The 20124-nt window shown below is 44.5% G+C and overlaps 2 long non-coding RNA genes across 4 annotated transcripts in view; one reads left to right on the forward strand and one right to left on the reverse strand.

The window, feature by feature from the left end:
- The first annotated feature begins 955 nt into the window (after window positions 1-955).
- LOC141144560 (uncharacterized) lies at window positions 956-6037 on the forward strand. Its single transcript, XR_012244421.1, has 3 exons — window positions 956-1010; window positions 3491-5667; window positions 5828-6037. It is a non-coding gene; the product is annotated as an uncharacterized lncRNA (long non-coding RNA).
- A 333-nt stretch (window positions 6038-6370) lies between these two features.
- LOC141144561 (uncharacterized) overlaps window positions 6371-20124 on the reverse strand; it is a 65639-nt gene continuing 51885 nt past the window's right edge. For all 3 annotated transcript variants that reach the window (XR_012244423.1, XR_012244424.1, XR_012244422.1), the window contains 2 exons: window positions 16131-16196; window positions 6371-8831 (listed from right to left, as the gene is read on the reverse strand). This is a non-coding gene — a long non-coding RNA (uncharacterized lncRNA). The remainder of the gene's footprint in view (window positions 8832-16130; window positions 16197-20124) is intronic.

The raw sequence follows: 20124 nt of genomic DNA on the forward strand, positions 1-20124 counted from the left end.
CTCAGTGTCTGTTACCCCTCTCTGCCAATCCCTCCATTGGCTACCACTCGCCCAATGAATTAAATTCAAAATGCTAACAATAAGTTACAAAGCCATCCACAACTGTGCCCCCAGGTACATCACTAACCTAGTCTCAAAATACCAACCTAAACACCATCTCCGTTCCTCCCAAGATCTGCTCTCTAGCTCCCTCATCACCTCCTCCCATATCCGCCTCCAGGACTTCTCCCGAGCCTCGCCCATCCTCTGGAATTCCCTACCCCAATCTGTCAGACTGTCTCCAAATGTATCCACTTTTAGGCGATCTCTGAAAACTTTCCTCTTCAGAGAAGCCTATCCTGCCTCCATCTAACAACTGCACTATTTTCTCCATTAGCTCATCCCCCACAGCTATTACCCTTTTGTATAACTTGACCCTCCCTCCTAGATTGTAAGCTCTAACGAGCAGGGCCCTCTGATTCCTCCTGTATTGAATTGTATTGTACTTGTACTGTCTGCCCTAATGTTGTAAAGCGCTGCGTAAACTGTCTGCGCTCTATCAATCCTGTATAATAATAATAAATTCCATCCCATGTGAAAGGAGCATAAGGCCTGGGTCACACTAGTGCAACTTCTGATGCGACTTGAGTTGCACAGAATCGCATGACAAGTGAAATCTCATTGTTTTCAATGGTGCCTGCTCTAATCAATGCAACTAAGAATTATGCGATTTTTGAAAAGCTTCCTGCACTACTTTGATGAGATTTACATTGCGACTTGGCCCCATAGAATATGCAAAGTCACATCACATAATCACACTGTAAAAAAGTTGCATTACAGTAGTGTGAACCAAGCCTAAAGCGGTATTAAACCCTAAAGCTAACAATTATTATAATTATATTATAATATTATTATTATTATTTATATATGCAGCTTACCAATTCTTAGATGGTGTTGCTGTATTTGTTTTCTTTTTCAGGCTTTCTCCGACTATGTATTTCACAATGTATTTTTATCTGATGATCTGGACAGTAAGTCTGTTTTTTTTTTCAAAAGAAGTTCTCTTGCAGATGTATCATTTATAGCGATGAGGCAAACCATTCAACATAGAATGCATTAGGGGAAAAAAACTTAAGGCTTTAGAACCACTTTAAGGCTGTGTTCACATTAGCCTGCATGGTAAAACGCTATGTTTTATTGAGCAGGCTAGCATAGTGCTGGCTCTGGCAGGTGACATGCGCTAACTGACCTGAGAAAGGAGACTGACCTCCCTGTGCTGAGGTTAACTCTACAGTACTTTCACACAGGTACCAGATCTTGTGTAGCAAATGATGGACACTACATGCCGCACAATCCACAATCCAAATGAGCTCCGATAACCAATCCACAATCCAAATGAGCTCCGATAACCCTACATCCAGTGGCAGCTGGTGCTCCATTTTTTTGGGGGGGGGAGGGGGGGGCAAACAAACCACTCCACACATATAAAAACTTAACATAATAAAAATATGAACCTGTAAATCAAAGCCTAACAGAAGAATACCAACACTGCCAACTCATCGGCGCAGCCGTAGAAAACTGTCGCACAAGTGGCTCCTCGCTTAGCAGGCCCTGACCTATACAACCAGCCCACAAATCTCATCCTCTGATTTCTCCAATTCCCGACACACATTAAAGTGACAAATATAGCCTTTATATAACGTGCCACCTCCACGCCATCATCGGTAACAATCTGTGCGTAGGGGGAAGAGGAACATTCACATAACTATTCCACAAATCCCATCATTAACTCTCTACTGTCCTCACCATCATCATTATACAAGAAGTTACACATCTGCAAAATTGTTACTAGACAAACAAAAAAAAAACCATTGAAATCCATGCGTCTGGCACCTTGCATATAGATTAAGGGACGGTAGCATGGATTAGGGAGGCAACACCCCTGCTCCCCCCTTTATTGTGTGGTATTCCATTAAATATATTAATGATTGATTCTCCAAATAAAAATAAAAACTAGAATCTAAAGTCAGCCATAGGTGGTTTGAATCTCGGCTGGTTAGATCAACTTGGGAACAATCAGGCTCTCAAATTTTGTATGCGATTTTTACCAGCAGCTATAGCCATTAGCAAATAATCACTGTGGGTTTTCCCCGTCGCCAGGAGAACACAATGGCTCTGCAGGAGGGTTTCCCCCAACAACATTGACTGTGTTGATGGGGGAATCAAGCAATTTTCTATGCCTGGCTTAACAGGATTCACTACAAGTTCCAAATATTTAAAGTGAGCCTGTATGTATGATATCCAATTATGGCTAAGTGTAACGCTTTGTACAGCTGCATAATTGCTTTGAACATATACAATCATTTTTGCCTCTGTGTCCCTTGTATCCTTAAAAAGATGCCTACTTAAAGCGGCATTCAACTGTCTCTGAGGTTTTTTTTTTTTTTTTGGCACAATGACAAATACTAGGATTCAAGAATAAGTAACTCACGTATTCTGATTTTAAAGATCGTTGTTGTCCGTTTTCTCCTAAAAAGAAACTTATAAAATATGATCATGATGGTTTTCATCTTGCCTGTGGGCATGTGAAGCCCACAGGCATCCTCTTCCGGGATACGGTGCTGCTGATCGACCAGCATGCACCGCCTGTACTATTCACGATCTCGCGCATGCGCAGTAGAGGGAAATCAGAGCGCCGTCAACAGCTCCGGTTGCCATCTCAACGAGCGGCATCGTAGGAAGTACCGCCCCGTTGTGATGGCAACGGAGATAAGCAAAAACAAAAAGAGGATTAATGAGAGAGACATAGAGGAGAGAGCGGCGCTGGAGTGGAGTTAGAGGAAAGGCAAGTATAAAAATCTCTTGTTTAACGCTAATAACATAGGATTATATCCTATGCATGCTCTTTGGGCACAAAATTTTATATTATATATACACACGCTATAACAAATATCAGGAGAGGGGGAGAGAGGGGAGAGAGGGGGAGAGAGGGGGAGAGAGGGGGAGAGAGGGGGAGAGAGGGGGAGAGAGGGGGAGAGAGGGGGAGAGAGGGGGAGAGAGGGGGAGAGAGGGGGAGAGAGAGAGAGAGAGAGAGGGGGGGAGAGAGAGAGAGAGAGAGAGAGGGGGGGAGAGAGAGAGAGAGAGGGAGAGAGGGGGAGAGAGAGAGAGAGGGGGAGAGAGAGAGAGGGAGAGAGAGAGAGGGAGAGAGAGAGGGAGAGAGAGAGAGGAGAGAGAGAGAGAGAGAGAGAGAGAGAGGAGAGAGAGAGAGAGAGAGAGAGAGAGAGAGAGAGAGAGAGAGAGAGAGAGGGAGAGAGGGAGAGGGAGAGAGAGAGGGAGAGAGGGAGAGAGGGAGAGAGGGGAGAGAGGGAGAGAGGGAGAGAAAGGGAGAGAGGGAGAGGGGGGAGAGAGGGAGGGAGAGGGAGAGGGAGAGGGAGAGGGAGAGAGAGATAAAATTGTTCAAATTTAAATATCAAACTAATCGAATATAAATTATTATTTATTACTTGTTTAGGAAAATCCTGCTGTGGCAGAATCTTCAATCGTTGAAAATCCAATGCCATTGAAGAAAAAAGTAAGTCTAATTTTATTTATTTCCTGTTTACACGGCAGCCTCTGTAATAGGAAGTCCCGTCTCTGGAGCTGCCATTGGACGACTGTTCTGTCCATCAAAGGAGGCGGTACTTTCTCTTAAAGAGGCCGCTGTGTAAACAGGAGATTCTCCTGTAGGATATCTTTGGCGCTCGTCCTGCCCCCTCCATGTGCCCTACAAGGCTGCACTGATGGTAATGGTTGAGTACATTCCTGGCAATTGTGGGTGCATTCCTGGCAATGGTCTGTGCTGCATTCATTGTAATCATGGGTGCATTCCTAGCAATGGTGGGTGTTACCTTCCTGGCAATGGTGGGAGGTGACTTCCTGACAATGGTGGGTGCTGCCTTCCTGGCAATGGTGGGTGCATTCATGGCAATGGTGGGTCCTGCCTTCCTGGCAATGGTGGGTCCTGCCTTCCTGGCAATGGTGGGTCCTGCCTTCCTGGCAATGGTGGGTCCTGCCTTCCTGGCAATGGTGGGTGCTGCCTTCCTGGCAATGGTGGGTGCTGCCTTCCTGGCAATGGTGGGTGCTGCATTCATGGTAATTGAGGATCTGCAGATGGGCACTGACCCTTATTTTGCTTCACAGTTCTTTTAGTTAAAATTTTAATTTATTTTTTCCTGAAACTTCCTCTTAAAGTGCAGGTGTTATACGCCGATAAATAGGGTATATCCAAATAACACGCCCAAGCTCATCTCTTCACCACACACAGCCACAAAGGCAGGAGAATTCTAGTTGGGCCGTGTATTAGTGCTCGAACGAACACACTTAGATCAAATTTTTATGGTTCAAAGAATGTCAGGCAAAATGGTCGGCCTTCACGTATGTTCACTTCATAAAATCTGGCCCTCTTTGAAAAATGTTTGGACACCCCTGATCTATTGTGTTCTCCTTTTTGTTAGTGAAGAATGTCAATAGGGATAGCATCAATTTTAGACACAAAAACCAACCTCCTTTATATAGAAATTGATTGACTGGTGTCTTAATTCAACCTTAATAAATATGAAATTCTGAACTAATCACTGAAACTTGGGTGATCACGGCCCCTTGCCACGTGATCACATGTAAGTAAATGACAGATGATCACATGATTATATAAAATAATAGTGATTTTATTATTATTAGACTCACGCAGATAGCAGGAGTATAAAAATATGTATCTAAGCAGTTTTTTTGCATGGTGACTTCGTCCCCAAGAGGTAAAAAAATATTTCCTCTTAATCTGTGCCCACCACTAACCACATTGACTCAAATCAGTGCACACCATTTGAAAACTCTGCCACCAATTAATGCCACTAATAAATTCTAAACAAATATTCCAAACAGTAACTCCTCATTGCCACCTTTCAGAGCTGCCTATCAGGGTCAAGAACTAGTGCTGATCATTGCCCCTCAGTCAATGCCCAGCAGTGACCTTCAGTGCTAACCATCGCTGACACCTCAATTTGCCCACCAGTTGCACGTAACAGTGCACCCCCATTTCTGACTCTCAGTGCTCACCAATGCGGTCTTATCAGTTCCTGTCAGTGCAGGCCATCGGTGCCCATCAGTCCCGCCTTATTGTTGACAATTAATGCATTCTTTTACTATACATCATCGAAGCCTCTTCACATAACATAACTGATGATTAAAACATGCTTGTTTGCTAAATTTTCAAATTAAATAAATGTAATTAATTCAAAAATAAATTATTCTAATATACTTTTTTTTTTGGATTATGTACTCATAGCGAAGATTGCTTATAAAGAAAATCTGGGCTAGGTATCCAGCACAAGAAAATGATCCAGCTTTCCCAAATAATCCCACCATACCCTGTACTAGCGATGGATCTTCAACAGAAGACACTGAAGTAACCGAAACTGACAGAATAGGCAATATCAATTGGTGTTCGTGTGAAAGGTGCATAATGCCCACACAAGTTGAGTCCATCTGTTGCCGTGAAGTTGATGCGGTTGATGCTTGTATACCAGAGGGACATCAATGCATTATGCAAGCAGATACATTTCTTTCTCAAATTGTGCACCATGAACATGTGAGGATAGCGAATATTGCGATTCATCTGGATAATATCCCGATTGTAGATGCCAACAACAACAGGTCATTAGTTATCTTTCATTTATTTTTTCTCTTTTGAAATATTGATTAGAGTAAATCCATAAGCTGATATTTATATTTTTGAATGTAATGACTTTGTATTAAAAAAATTTAATCTTTATTTTTAGATAATAATTTGAAATGTTTTTTTTATTAATTCCAGGAGATTACGTAAAACAGCATATTGAATGTTCATCGCTTGGATTTATGAGATTTTAGGAAAGGGAAACAGAAGGGTTATACCTTCTTGTGCTGTTAATGCAGTGCGACATGTTTTTCCTGATCCAAATGGATCATATGTTGGATTTCTTATTTAAATGATTATGATGCTTCTGAAATGGCTTTCTATTGAATAAAAAAATTAATTTATTTTATGGTTAATTTTATTTTTTTTTTGTTTATTATTTATTAGTAATTAAAATGTTATTCAATAAATAATTAGTGTGTGCTTTATTTAATGCTAATGTTTATTAATGTTCTTGATGTTTTAGTTATAATTTTAAAATAAAAAAAAATGTATTAATAACATTTTTAGATTTAGTGCAAATAAAGAAATTGTATATAATGATAAAATATATATATATATATATATATATATATATATATATATATATATATATATATATATATATATATATATATATATATATATATATCAAAGTTCAATGTGCAAACACTATAAACCAATTTATTTTTCAACCATCGATAACATAAAAAACTATAAACTTTAATAAAATTATAAAAATCTATATACAGTTGATAAAAAACACAAAAAAAAATTTGATATCTTAAACAATGGGAAATTGGGTTCTGTGCTTTGCTATTGCAGCACTGGTTTCCGGACTTTCTTCTGTGGCAATGTTTTTTGGAAATAGTACATTTTTAGATTTCCATGTACTAATCAAGGTTCCCTCTATGATAGTCATCATGTTTGCTAAAATTGTTTTGGAATGTTCATTAGACATTTTTTTCGTACACGTTTCTAACTATCCATTTTTTTTCGTCCTCTAGGGAATTCTAAATTTTTACGCTCCTCTTGAAACACCTCACCACTGTCAATTTTTTTTACTATTGCAAGTTTTCTTCCTACATTGTAGTTGTGTTGCAATGCAGCCAATCGGGTTCTAGCCTCCATGGAATCGTATTTATAATGAATCCTCTTAGGTCTATATTTGAGCATCATGCTGTGGTATGTCTCAATAGTACCAGTTTGGCAGAAATGTGTCAGATGCTTTAGATCTTTATCTATTTGTGGGTCCATTATAATTGTAGATAATGAATCGAATGCAGGTGTGTTTTTTTTTTTTAGCCATGGAATCTTTGAACAATGAATACTGAGATCATCATGTAGGCAATGATGTTGCATTTCTCCAACTGTCCACGTATGTTCATTTACTATATGATGTAGCAGAGATTCCCATCGATTTCTGAAAACATCCTCTTTTCTCTGCTACACCAATAGAAATGGGTCAATATGGCTCCAATCCACGGTTTAATTGGAGGAAAATCTTTTTATTTGGAGATTTGCATCAATTTCCTTTTTAAATTTTAACGTAATGCCAAATATCAAATTGATGATTAATTTTTTCATATTTTGCTGTAGTCAATAGTTTCCGAATTCCCGTGTGCCTATCAGTGCCTTCAAATTGAACATCAAATCCATTGTCCAGTATTCTGTCTAAAGTTTTGGTAAAGGCCAATTTTTCCATGGCAACCGAGGATGTTGTTTGGGACACCTGCACCAATTCAAAATCCACAATTTTTTAGAATATATATCCATAAACGTATATGTGGTATATTTAGCACAAAACCCGGGGCTGTCACATTGTCCATCCCCGATGAGGAATAACGAAGTTCCTGTCAATTCCTCTTTTACTTTTTGACAATTTTCATTCCAGCTGTAATCAATGGAAGGATAAATATACTTTTTTTGTTATAGGACGATTTTCCAAACATCACAATTCCACTTAGATTAAACATTTCTTTAACCTTTAGAAAGCTTCCACCTGACAAACAAATTACGCCCGCAAGTAACATATTGCCTGCAGCATAATTTTTTATCTTTGGCTGGCTTTCCCAAAGTTTCAAGCGATGCGATGCATTACAGGTAGAAAAGACTGACAGCATTGTACCTACTATTTTCTTTTCAAGTGTCTTAATTTTTGAAAAGCATGTCTGGTCGGGACATCGCATTTGAAAAAGCAATGTATCGAGACAACTTTCGAATACAATAAATTTTTGGTCGTTAACCAAGTTAAGAGGATCATTAATTGTTTCTACAGTTTGTGTATCAATTACACTCTCATTTAACGTGTGGTCACTTTTTTGAGGAGTGTCAAAATCTGATAAGTGAAAACTTTTGTCTTCTTCATATGCCAGTTTTTCTTTTTTTGACATTGATTGGACTCTCGATATCTATAGCAACAATTGCCTTTTCTTTATTTCTAGGTTGTGATGGAAAATCACATACTGTAGGTGATAGTAGGAGCAATGGATCCAAATCTTCTGTATCATGAGTTTCAACAATTTCTGAAGATCTGAGACTTTTAGATTTGGAATGAAAGTCAGGTGTTGAGGCATCAGGTGGTCGCATTAACTCTTGATCAAAATATGAATGATCTAAATTAACTAATCTTTCGTCCGCTATTTTACTGTATGTTTCATCAGATTCAAAAGACGGAAAATCAAACATGCCTGTTTGCGTACCCACATCATTCTTTGTCACTGTTTTTGATTCTTTTTTCTTATGACAGTCACAGTTGCATGTTTTTTGGTAAAATGAAGCTGATGTTGAACTGGCCGACATCATTAACTCTTTACGAGCTATTTTTGACAGTCTTCCCATTTTTCTTCATAACTTTTGGATGTTGTTGGTATGGCTGTAAAAATAGTTGGTGTTGATCCTGTTTTTAATTTTCTTCTTATTCCCTCGATATTAAAACAATCGGATGAGAAATGTTGGGAACATATGCGAAAAGAATCTCTTCTTTTGTCTGCCAATATCAGCGCAGAAAATTTCTCAATCAAAGAATGTTCCATGCCTGTGTGCTCCAACCAAATTTTGATTTCATCGCAATCTTTTGGGAAATGATACAATGTAATATTTGCTGGACTAGATAATTTACCACTGACATGGCTGCAATTCGGTACAAAGCAGCTCGGCATTTCTAGGAATACAAAATTATAAAAATATTATTTTTATTTAGAATATATAAAAGCTGTTTTCAATTATATCCAAAAATAGTAAAACTGGACAGTCCGTGTGAAAGAGGCCTAAGACCTCTTTCACATGGGACGGTTCCATGACGATCCACCCCGTCAACATCCGCTTGCTCAACAGGGACCACTCCGCTGATCCACGCCGAGCAGAAAGGAGACAGTTCCGTCGGTGCACAAAGTGCAGCAACGGACCTGTCAGAGCCCCGCTCTACCCTATGGGGGATCAGATGATGACGGACCGTAGAGTCCGAAGTCACCCGATCCGAAAAAGGATGGAAAAGTAGGTTTTTGCGCCATTACACTTATTCGGATCGTAGCAGGTAGGAATGTCAGCGGACATTTCACCGCTAACATCCGACGCTCCATAGAGGTCTAAGGAGGGTCTGTTCAGGTCCGCCTAAAAAACTGACAGGTGGACCATAACGGATCGTTTGTGTGAAAGGGGCCCAATGGAGGAAAAACCTACATTTCCATTGGTTTGTGGATCGGATCGGGTGACGACAGACTCTAAAGTCCGTCATCATCCAATCCCCCATAGAGGAGAGCAGCGCTCGGACAGGTCCGTCGCTGCACAGTGTGCAGAGACAGACCTGTCATCTGCCTGCTCAGCGGGGATCCACGGAGCAATCCCCCACAGAGCAGAGGGGGTCTACACACGTACACGTCCATGTGAAAGAGCCCTAAGAGAAAACAAAAATTGACAGTTACTTACCGGTAACTGTTTTTCTAGGATATCTTCCAGGACGGCACACCTGAGAGATGAGAGGCTCCTCCCTACAGGAAACACAATCAATCGACAGCTGTTTTAAGTCCACACCCTTCCCCTTGATCCTCAGTTTGTAGAGAAGTAACTCCTGAACCTGGTTCACAAGGAAATCATTCCTCATAGGTACTCACCTTCAAGTGTTCTACCATTTTCCCTCCTCCAACGGGCGGGAAGTAGGCCTGCCGTCCTGGAAGATATCCTAGAAAAACAGTTACCGGTAAGTAACTGTCAATTTTCTCTTAGTCATCTTCCAGGACAGCACACCTGAGAGGATAATCAAGTACCTCAGGCCTACCTTAGGGTGGGACCACGGCAAGACCCTCTTGGCGGACCTTGGTTCTGCAGTGAGTTTTACCTCCACTCCATATGCTTGATGAAGGTATTATAGCTGGATCATGCAGCTGGTCTGCAGGTCTACTCCACCGATGTCCCTGCCTTGTCCGCTTCGGATGCAGGACCTAGGTGGAGTGGGCTCTTAAAGAAGGAATCAGAAAACATGTTAAACTTGTAGGTTAGCAATGTTGCCTGTCTCACACATCTAACAACCATGGCCTATTGTGCCTGTAGGTGCTACTTAGAACCCCTAAAGATTAATCAGAGACCTGTGTTGTAAGACAAGGACACTCATTGATCACTAAGAGGGCCTGTCTTAACACTACCCTGTTCAGGGAATTAAAACTGCAAAAAAAGGTGGGCCCCTAACAGACAACCTTTTTTGTTCATTTTTATCTTTACATCAGCAAAGACTAAAGGGAAGCCTACTTAAGGGTAATAGATTAACCAAGGCTTGATCCCTGGGTTTAAGGCATGCCCACTCTGTGGCTTTACTTACGCCTGAGTGCCTACTTCAGGAGAATAAAGTTCATAGCAGGAGTATAATACTTATACTGCTACATCTAGTTCTATAGAAGGGTGAGATGAAGGCCATGCACCGAGCCGTAACCTATTCGGTCGGGTATACATCTTTATACTTCATCTTCAGGTCATAATACTCCTCTGAACAGAACTTCCCAAGTTCTTACTAAGCAGGGTGATTCTTTATCCCCTTCCTCCAGTGTCCTATAACCCTACTGGGCTTCAACCCTAGGAAATGGTTCCAGCATTCCTGAATGTAAGGGGCTGAGGCTTTCTGACATGTGACGTCTGCAGCCAGAACTCCAGGCCCCTCCACGGAAAAGAGGGCTGAAATACAAAAGGTGATACATGCATTATTAATATCACAAATTAAAAAAAAGATCATAGATTGTGGACCCAGCACAATAGATTTAGACAGAAAGGACACAAGCATAGACAATAATGTGTATCCGAGTGTGGCTAGCTAAACCAACATATCAAATATGGGAGAGACCCAAATCTCAACTTCAATGTAGACAAACAGTCCTCACAGTCTGGTTTTCTGATGTGCAGCCAATATGTAAAAACATTAAGACACACGCAAACCCTCAGCCTTGGTTCACACTGGGACGACTTGTCAGGCAACCTAGTCATCTGACAAGTAGCGTCCTGTTCTGTGCAATGGAACCGTTCTAATCTGCGCGATGCAAGTCGCTCCGACTTAGAAAAAGGTTCCTGTACGATTTTGGAGGCAACTAGCATTGACTTCTATACAGAAGTCGTTTCGCAAGTCACCGCTGAGTCGTGTCCTGGGTCGCCTGAGGCAGTCGCGCTGTAAGTTGTGCTGCCTCAGTGTGAACCGTGCTTAAATGCTGTGTGTTTCTGAAGTACAGCTAGCTAGGTCATAACTGATATATATACATAAAGGACGGGAGTCCTGTTTATGGTGGAGTTTTACTGATGTACAGCAAAACAGGGCCATAAATATAAGACAGAAAGACCCAAACTTCTATGTTGCGTATTTCTGATGAACCACCAAATACAGTTATAAGATCAATATGGCACACAAGACAATATCTTTTCTGTTATGCAGTTCTGTAGTGCAGTCACATAGAACCAACACAGAAAGGACCCAAGCAACCTGCAGCATTGTGTTTTTCTGAAGTGCAGTAAGGTAAGGGAATCTGAAACAGAAAGCACCAACAAGCTTCAATGTTGAGTATTTCTGCTGTGCAGCCACATAAAAACAGACAGCCTTCCTAGCTGCGATCTTTCTGGTGTATTGCAAAGTAAGGCAATAACTCCATGATGTCTATTCTTGTTGTGTAGCAAAAACTCAACCAGAAGGGACAGATAAAACTTAGGGCTCCCACACCTGTGCGACCCAACCTGCAACCGCAAAAATTCAAGAGAAAAGTCATACACTATGGCTTCCAATGGGAACCATTCGTGTCTGTGCAACTCCAGGTCGCAGCGCCCTCAAGCAGACCCTGCTTTCTGGATCCACAGACCTCAAGATTACACAGGTCGCAGGTAACTTGCAATTTTCAGGTTGAACAAGCGAGGGGTCCCCAATGCTGTATCTCCCTGGAGGCGTGCAGCCAACAACCCCCTGCTGTGTATCCTTAAGAAGCAGCAAGGTAGAACAATGAGAAACAGAAAAGACACCCCTCACTGCTGTGCCTTTCTGATATGCAGCCGATAAAGCAGTAAATATAGAACATACAGGACACAAACAATCTTCAATCTTTGTGTATGTCTGATGTGTAGTAATATACCAATACTGAGCAGAGACGCCACCACCCTCAATGTGTCTCCCTGCTGAGGCAGCAAAAACAAATCAGAAAAGGACAAGCAACCTCACTGCTGTGTCCCTTCTGATATGCAGCCAATAAGGCAGTAAATGTAAGACATAAAAGGACAGACAACCTTCAATCTTGTATATATCTGATGTGCAACAATATAACAATCTGAATAGAGATAGCACATCCATATTGAAGGGATTTGGCATGCGACTAAACATGTCAAATCGCATGCCTAAAATCGGCAGCCTTTGCCGTTAATAGCACTGTCAGCCCGACGCCACTTTGCGGGGCTGCACCGATTACCAAAGGCAGTACAAGTACTACCCCTGGCACAGGTTCAATTTGTATTTCCCAACAATTCGGGACCATCAATCTTCACTACTGCCTTTCTAATAAGCAACCAAGAAGGCTGTAATACAGGACACAAAAAACCCCAGACAGAACTCAATTTTGAGTATGTCTGATGTGCAGCAATATAACAAATATGAGCAGAGATGTCACAAGACTCAATGATGTGCATTTCCGCCATGCGTCACAAGACCAGAAAGTACAGACCACCTTCCCTGTTGTATTTTTCTGATCTGTAGCCAAATAAGGCAGTACCTTTAGGATATAACAGACAACAACCAAGCTTCAGTGCAGTGCATTTCTGATGTACAGCAATATACCCCTTATGAGCAGAAATGTCACAAATCTCAATGTGCATTTCTGCTGTGCCACAAAACATCCCAGCAAGGACAAACCTTCACTACTGAGGTCTACTGGTGTGCAACCAAGGAGGAGTCATGGTGTATCCCTTTATGAAATAACCAACAAAGCAATTTGATCCCTAGGCATAGCCTGGGCTGTAGACACTAACACTTCACCCCCAGTGAAGGAACAAATCCTAAAATGGTTAGACACCTTACTATAGTAGCTGTTGTCCTACCTTACCTCCGTAGACTGAGCAAACGCTGGCCAGCTCACACACAGGTGGGGCTGATCAGAAACTAAAGTCTCAATGAGCCCAGCCCTAGAGACCAATTTAGGACAGCCTCTAGAAAAGGTGGTCACCAATTTAGCCTGGAGGAAAATAGCCACCTGCAGGCCTTAAACAAGCAATCATGTATCTATCTATAGCTCTTGCATATGTTTGCACAGAAAATCCTTAATTAAAGGATATAGGAAGCGATTTATGGTAAATCGCCTTTAGATCTGTCACTGAGTTGACTGTAGCCCAAACCAACAAAAAGGTTTTTCTTACCTCCTGCACTATAATATAACCACAATGTAAAGGTGGAGTGGAAGGTTGGAGCTTATGACTTCAGATTCCTAGTAGCTGGGCTAATAGGGCCATATAACCTAGTGCACCTGCTGAACAGGAGAGCTTACTCCTGAATCCTTCAACCATTGCACAATCCATAAATTGTTCAGTGGTATACCTGGCCTGTAAGGAACTCTTTGTATCTACCAGCCCCACCCCCCCCCCACCCCCCCTTCGCTCTATTCATCCCTACTAATGTCCCACAACCGGACATGTAGGGAGAGGCTGGCAACCTACTGTTGTGATAACCACAGTGTCTCTGCTGTAAGAGGGAGCTGTGGTGTGGCTGGTGGTTTTAGCAGTAGCTTCTGGGCTATTTTGTTATGCAGACCCCAGGTCCTGCATGGTACCACTCAGTAAATACAGGGGGAAGGGGAAGAAATGCCTTACTTACCTCTTTCCCATCTGAGGTGGTTTACGCACACTCGCTCCTCTGCACCACTTGTCCACCATACAGCATCTCTGATGTAAGAGGGAGCTGTAGCTGGTGTTTTTAGCAGAAGCTTCTGGGCTATTTGAATCTAGACCCCAGGGGAGATTATCTCAAATGCCCACAAACCATCTGGCTGGGATTGGGGATTTTGCAGCTAAATTCCCAAGGTAAAGGAAAGTACTCACCGTTGTCGTCTTCCCCTTTTGCCACAGCCACCGGGCTTGCTTTTCCATCCTTATGGTCCACACGCAAGGAGGATAGCCGCCAAAGTGCCCCCCCAACTGCTGTCCCCGTAGGGAGCTGCAAGGTTAGGCTGTGTCCTGCCAGTCAGTATATACACCTGGGGGGGCAATGCCGTACGTTCCTCATTCCATTCTGAGGTGGTTTAGGCAGACATCCACCGTAGTGAACTGGTGCCTCCTCGAAAGGAGGATGTGGGCGCCTGCTCCTGCTGACTCTCAGCCTTCCCTCCTGGGTAAGAACGCGGGTCGTTCAGGCGGCGCCCTCCCCAGCAGCCCACGCGAGCTACCAGGAGCCCAGGAGTCGGGGGCCCTGGAAAGAACTGACAGCCAGCACCCCTGTCTGAACGGATGCCCGGACAGGTAAGGGGGGAGACAGGAAAAAGGCCCCTGAAGTTCTGGGGACACCACTGTACCCAGGGGCCTTCAGCTCTCAGGGGGGCTCTTCCAGTTTCTGCTGCCCCCCCTGAGGAAAGGATAAGGGAACCCCCCCAGGAAGGATAAATATATCCGGCCAGACCCAGAGGCCCATCAGGTACTAACCAGGCCCGACCCTGCTTAGCCTCCGAGATCATACGAGATCGGGCAGGCGGCACCCTCTTTCACTTTTAGGGTGATGTGGCCGTAGGCCTTCCCAGGCATTTGGTCCGGCTCCCGGGGGGGACCACCAGCCCCAGGCTTCGGGTCATTTGGAAAAAAAAAAACAAACGGTTTCGCTGTGTAGGGAGAAACACAATCAAAAACTGAGGATCAAGGGGAAGGGTGTGGACTTAAAACAGCTGTCGATTGATTGTGTTTCCTGTAGGGAGGAGCCTCTCATCTCTCAGGTGTGCCATCCTGGAAGATGACTAAGAGAAAGATAGATTTGAGCGACCACAAGAAAATTCGAGAGAACAGCGAGTAAAAATAAAAGGGGGGAGAAGACCAAGCTAAAGAAAGTGAAAGAGAAAAGAGCAAGTAATATAATGAAATAAAAGTAGAGAAGAGCAAGCGACAGCACGAAAAAAGCGAGAACTATGTATTAAAATAAAACCTTTAGATAATAAAATAGGCTAGAGACTAATAACGTAAGAGTAGAGCAATCAAGAGAAACTGAATAGAACTACATAAAAAATAATAAAGATCACGTGAGAAAAGAAAGTCAGAGAAAGACATATAAATATAGAAGATCAAAAGAGAGAATGAGAAATGAGTGAGCCAAAAAATTTGGTCAAGTTAGAAGATAAACTGCGCTAAGGAAAGAGAGAATGGTGAGTCAGATAAGTAAATAATAACGAGCAATTTAAAATCAATAAAAAATATAGCGAGAGAAAAGTGAGTGAAAAAAAAAAAAAATAAAAAAAACACTAGACCAAACAATAAATAACAATTATAAAGATAATAAGGAGTTCTATAACCAAAAAAAAAAAAAAAAAAAAAAAAAAAAAAAAAAAGTGTATATAGGAGGGAGTGGTCTAAAAATATAATTATTTCAAAATTAGAGAAAAGATAGCCAGATGAACAAATAAACCTGCAAAGGAGAGTAATAATATGAAAAAAAAAACGAAAAATAATAATCGAATACCGACCAAGAGAAAAAAAAAAAAGAGAGAGGCGCTATGTAGAGAGAAAAGATCTAGAATAAAAAAAATAAATATAACATAAAAAATATCATTACATATTGCAGATATAAATATATTCAACATTATAATATAATATACAATTCCCTTTAGCTTGGTTTTGATAAAAATCAAATCCAATTCTCTTTGCAATCTAGAGAATAAGAAAGAAAAATAAAAAAGAATTAAATTTATCGTAAAAAATTATAAATAATAATACAATCTTAAAAATATGCTAATAGGGATATAAATAAAAATAATATTCCTACCTGGAATGTAAAGTGAAGAAATGTGATCAATGTTGTAAAATAACAGTGCCTTAGGATCTGTATTACCTAAATAACAGAAAAAAAATAAATCTAGTGAAAATACATAAAACTATATAAATATTTAACATTTGGAAGGATTAGAGCCAAGATGGTTAGGCGTAAGGCCCCTTTCACACTGGAGCGGTTTTCAGGTGGTATTGCGCTAAAAATACCACCTGAAAACCACCCCTAAACAGCCTCCGTTGTTTGTTCAGTGTGAAAGCCCTCGGGCTTTCACACTGAAGCGGTGCGCTCGCAGGACGGTAAAAAAAGTCCTGCGAGCCGCTTCTTTGGAGCGGGGAAGGAGCGGTGTATTCACCGCTCCTAAACCGCTCCTGCCCATTGAAATCAATGGGACAGCGCGGCTATACCGCGGTAATACCGCGGCTATAGCCGCGCTGTACGAGCGGATTTAACCCTTTTTCGTCCGCCAGCGGGGGTTAAAACCGAACCGCTATCGGCCGAATACCGCTGCAAGAACGACGGTACAGCAGCGCTAAAAATAGCGCTGTTGTACCGCCGACGCCCCCACCGCCCCAGTGTGAAAGGGGCCTTAGAGGTAATTGTGAGGAAGAAGAGAAGCAGTGTGTATGATAGATGTGTTAGGGAGGGTAGAAAAAATAAGCATGGCAGTGAGAGAGGAGACTTAGTAGAGGAATTGGGTTATAGTAAGCAGTAAGGTGGGTGGCATTGAGCATGATTGTGATTTGTAATAGAGACAGTTGGTGGATTGTAGTGAGCATGGAGGTGTGTGGTTGTGGGCAGACTGTTTGGTGTGAGTGGGTAGGCTTGTGCAAGCAAGTGGGCAGGCTGGTGGAAGGAAGTGAGCTGTCTGATGGGAGGAAGTGGGCAGGCTGGTGCAAGGAAGTGAGCTGAGTGGTGGCAGCAAGTGGGCAGGCTGGTGGGAGCCAGTGGGCAGGCTGGTGCAAGCAAGAGAGCTGAGTGGTGTTAGCAAGTGGGCAGGCTGGTGCAAGGAAGTGAGCAGAGTGGTGCAAGGACGTGGGCGGGCAGGTGGAAGGAAGTGAGCTGAGTGGTGGCAGCAAGTGGGCAGGATGGTGGAAGGAAGTGAGATGAGTGGTGTGAGCAAGTGGGCAGGCTGGTGTGAGCAAGTGAGTGTGCTGGTGGAAGGAAGTGAGCTGAGTGGTGTGAGCAAGTGGGCAGGCTGGTGTGAGCAAGTGGGCAGGCTGGTGTGAGCAAGTGGGCAGGCTGGTGTGAGCAAGTGGGCAGGCTGGTGTGAGCAAGTGGGCAGGCTGGTGTGAGCAAGTGGGCAGGCTGGTGTGAGCAAGTGGGCAGGCTGGTGTGAGCAAGTGGGCAGGCTGGTGTGAGCAAGTGGGCAGGCTGGTGGAAGGAAGTGAGCTGAGTGGTGGGAGCAAGTGGTCAGGCTGGTGGGAGCAAGTGGGCAGGATAGTGCAATAAAGTTAGCTGAGTGGTGGGTGCTAGTGGGCAGGCTGGTGTGAGCAAGTGGGCGGGCTGGTAGAAGGAAGTGAGCTGAGTGGTGGGTGCAAGTGGGCAGGCTGGTGGAAGGAAGTGAGCAGGCTGGTGCAAGGAAGTGAGATGAGTGGTGTGAGCAAGTGGGCAGGCTGGTGTGAGCAAGTGGGCGGGCTGGTGGAAGGAAGTGAGCAGAGTGGTATTAGCAAGTGAGCAGAGTGGTGTTAGCAAGTGGGCAGGCTGGTGTTAGCAAGTGGGCAGGCTGGTGTTAGCAAGTGGGCAGGCTGATGTTAGCAAGTGGGCAGGCTGGTGTTAGCAAGTGGGCAGGCTGGTGTTAGCAAGTGGGCAGGCTGGTGTTAGCAAGTGGGCAGGCTGGTGTGAGCAAGTGAGCTGAGTGGTGTGAGCAAGTGGGCAGGCTGGTGTGAGCAAGTGGGCAGGCTGGTGTGAGCAAGTGGGCAGGCTGGTGTGAGCAAGTGGGCAGGCTGGTGTGAGCAAGTGGGCAGGCTGGTGTGAGCAAGTGGGCGGGCTGGTGGAAGGAAGTGAGCAGAGTGGTATTAGCAAGTGAGCAGAGTGGTGTTAGCAAGTGGGCAGGCTGGTGTTAGCAAGTGGGCAGGCTGATGTTAGCAAGTGGGCAGGCTGGTGTTAGCAAGTGGGCAGGCTGGTGTTAGCAAGTGGGCAGGCTGGTGTGAGCAAGTGGGCAGGCTGGTGTGAGCAAGTGGGCAGGCTGGTGTGAGCAAGTGGGCAGGCTGGTGTGAGCAAGTGGGCAGGCTGGTGTGAGCAAGTGGGCAGGCTGGTGTGAGCAAGTGGGCAGGCTGGTGTGAGCAAGTGGGCAGGCTGGTGTGAGCAAGTGGGCAGGCTGGTGTGAGCAAGTGGGCAGGCTGGTGCGAGGAACTGAGATGAGTGGTGGGTGCAAGTGGGCAGGATGGTGGAAGGAAGTGAGTTGAGTGGTGTGAGCAAGTTGGCAGGCTGGTGCAAGGAAGTGAGCTGAGTGGTGGCAGCAAGTGGTCAGGCTGGTGGGAGCAAGTGGGTAGGCTGGTGGAAGGAAGTGAGCAGGCTGGTGGAAGGAAGTGAGTTGAGTGGTGTGAGCAAGTTGGCAGGCTGGTGGAAGTGAGCGCAGTGGTGGGAGCAAGTGGTCAGGCTGGTGGGAGCAAGTGGGCAGGATAATGCAATAAAGTTAGCTGAGTGGTGGGTGCTAGTGGGCAGGCTGGTGTGAGCAAGTGGGCGGGCTGGTGGAAGGAAGTGAGCTGAGTGGTGGGTGCAAGTGGGCAGGCTGGTGCAAGCAAGTGAGCTGAGTGGTGTTAGCAAGTGGGCAGGCTGGTGCAAGGAAGTGAGCAAAGTGGTGTGAGCAAGTGGGCAGGCTAGTGTGAGCAAGTGGGCGGGCTGGTGGAAGGAAGTGAGCTGAGTGGTGGCAGCAAGTGGGCAGGATGGTGGAAGGAAGTGAGCTGGCTGGTGGGAGGAAGTGAGATGAGTGGTGTGAGCAAGTGGGCAGGCTGGTGTGAGCAAGTGGGCAGGCTGGTGCAAGGAACTGAGATGAGTGGTGGGTGCAAGTGGGCAGGCTGGTGGAAGGAAATGAGCTGGCTGGTGGGAGGAAGTGAGCTGAGTGGTGTGAGAAAGTTGGCAGGCTGGTGGGAGCAAGTGGGCAGGATGGAACAAGAAAGTTTGCTGGAGTGGTGGCAGCAAGTGGGCAGGCTGGTGGAAGGAAGTGAGCAGGCTGGTGCAAGGAAGTGAGTTGAGTGGTGTGAGCAAGTTGGCAGGCTGGTGGAAGAAAGTGAGCGTAGTGGTGGGAGCAAGTGGTCAGGCTGGTGCAAGGAAGTGAGCAAAGTGGTGTGAGCAAGTGGGCAGGCTAGTGTGAGCAAGTGGGCAGGATGGAACAAGAAAGTTTGCTGGAGTGGTGGCAGCAAGTGGGCAGGCTGGTGGAAGGAAGTGAGTTGAGTGGTGTGAGCAAGTTGGCAGGCTAGTGGAAGGAAGTGAGCGCAGTGGTGGGAGGAAGTGAGCTGAGTGATGTTAGCAAGTGGGCAGGCTGGTGTGAGCAAGTGGGCAGGCTGGTGTGAGCAAGTGGGCAGGCTGGTGTGAGCAAGTGGGCAGGCTGGTGTGAGCAAGTGGTCAGGCTGGTGCAAGGAACTGAGATGAGTGGTGGGTGCAAGTGGTCAGGCTGGTGGGAGCAAGTGGGCAGGATAGTGCAATAAAGTTAGCTGAGTGGTGAGTGCTAGTGGGCAGGCTGGTGTGAGCAAGTGAGCAGAGCGGTGGGAGCAAGTGAGCAGAGTGGTGTGAGCAAGTGAGCAGAGTGGTGTGAGCAAGTGAGCAGAGTGGTGTGAGCAAGTGAGCAGAGTGGTGTGAGCAAGTGAGCAGAGTGGTGTGAGCAAGTGAGCAGAGTGGTGTGAGCAAGTGGGCAGAGTGGTGTGAGCAAGTGGGCAGAGTGGTGTGAGCAAGTGGGCAGGCTGGTGTGAGCAAGTGGGCAGGCTGGTGTGAGCAAGTGGGCAGGCTGGTGCAAGGAACTGAGATGAGTGGTGGGTGCAAGTGGGCAGGC

This window comes from Aquarana catesbeiana, linkage group LG05 (genome assembly GCF_042186555.1).
Source record: "Aquarana catesbeiana isolate 2022-GZ linkage group LG05, ASM4218655v1, whole genome shotgun sequence".
Taxonomy (NCBI): Eukaryota; Metazoa; Chordata; class Amphibia; order Anura; family Ranidae; genus Aquarana; species Aquarana catesbeiana.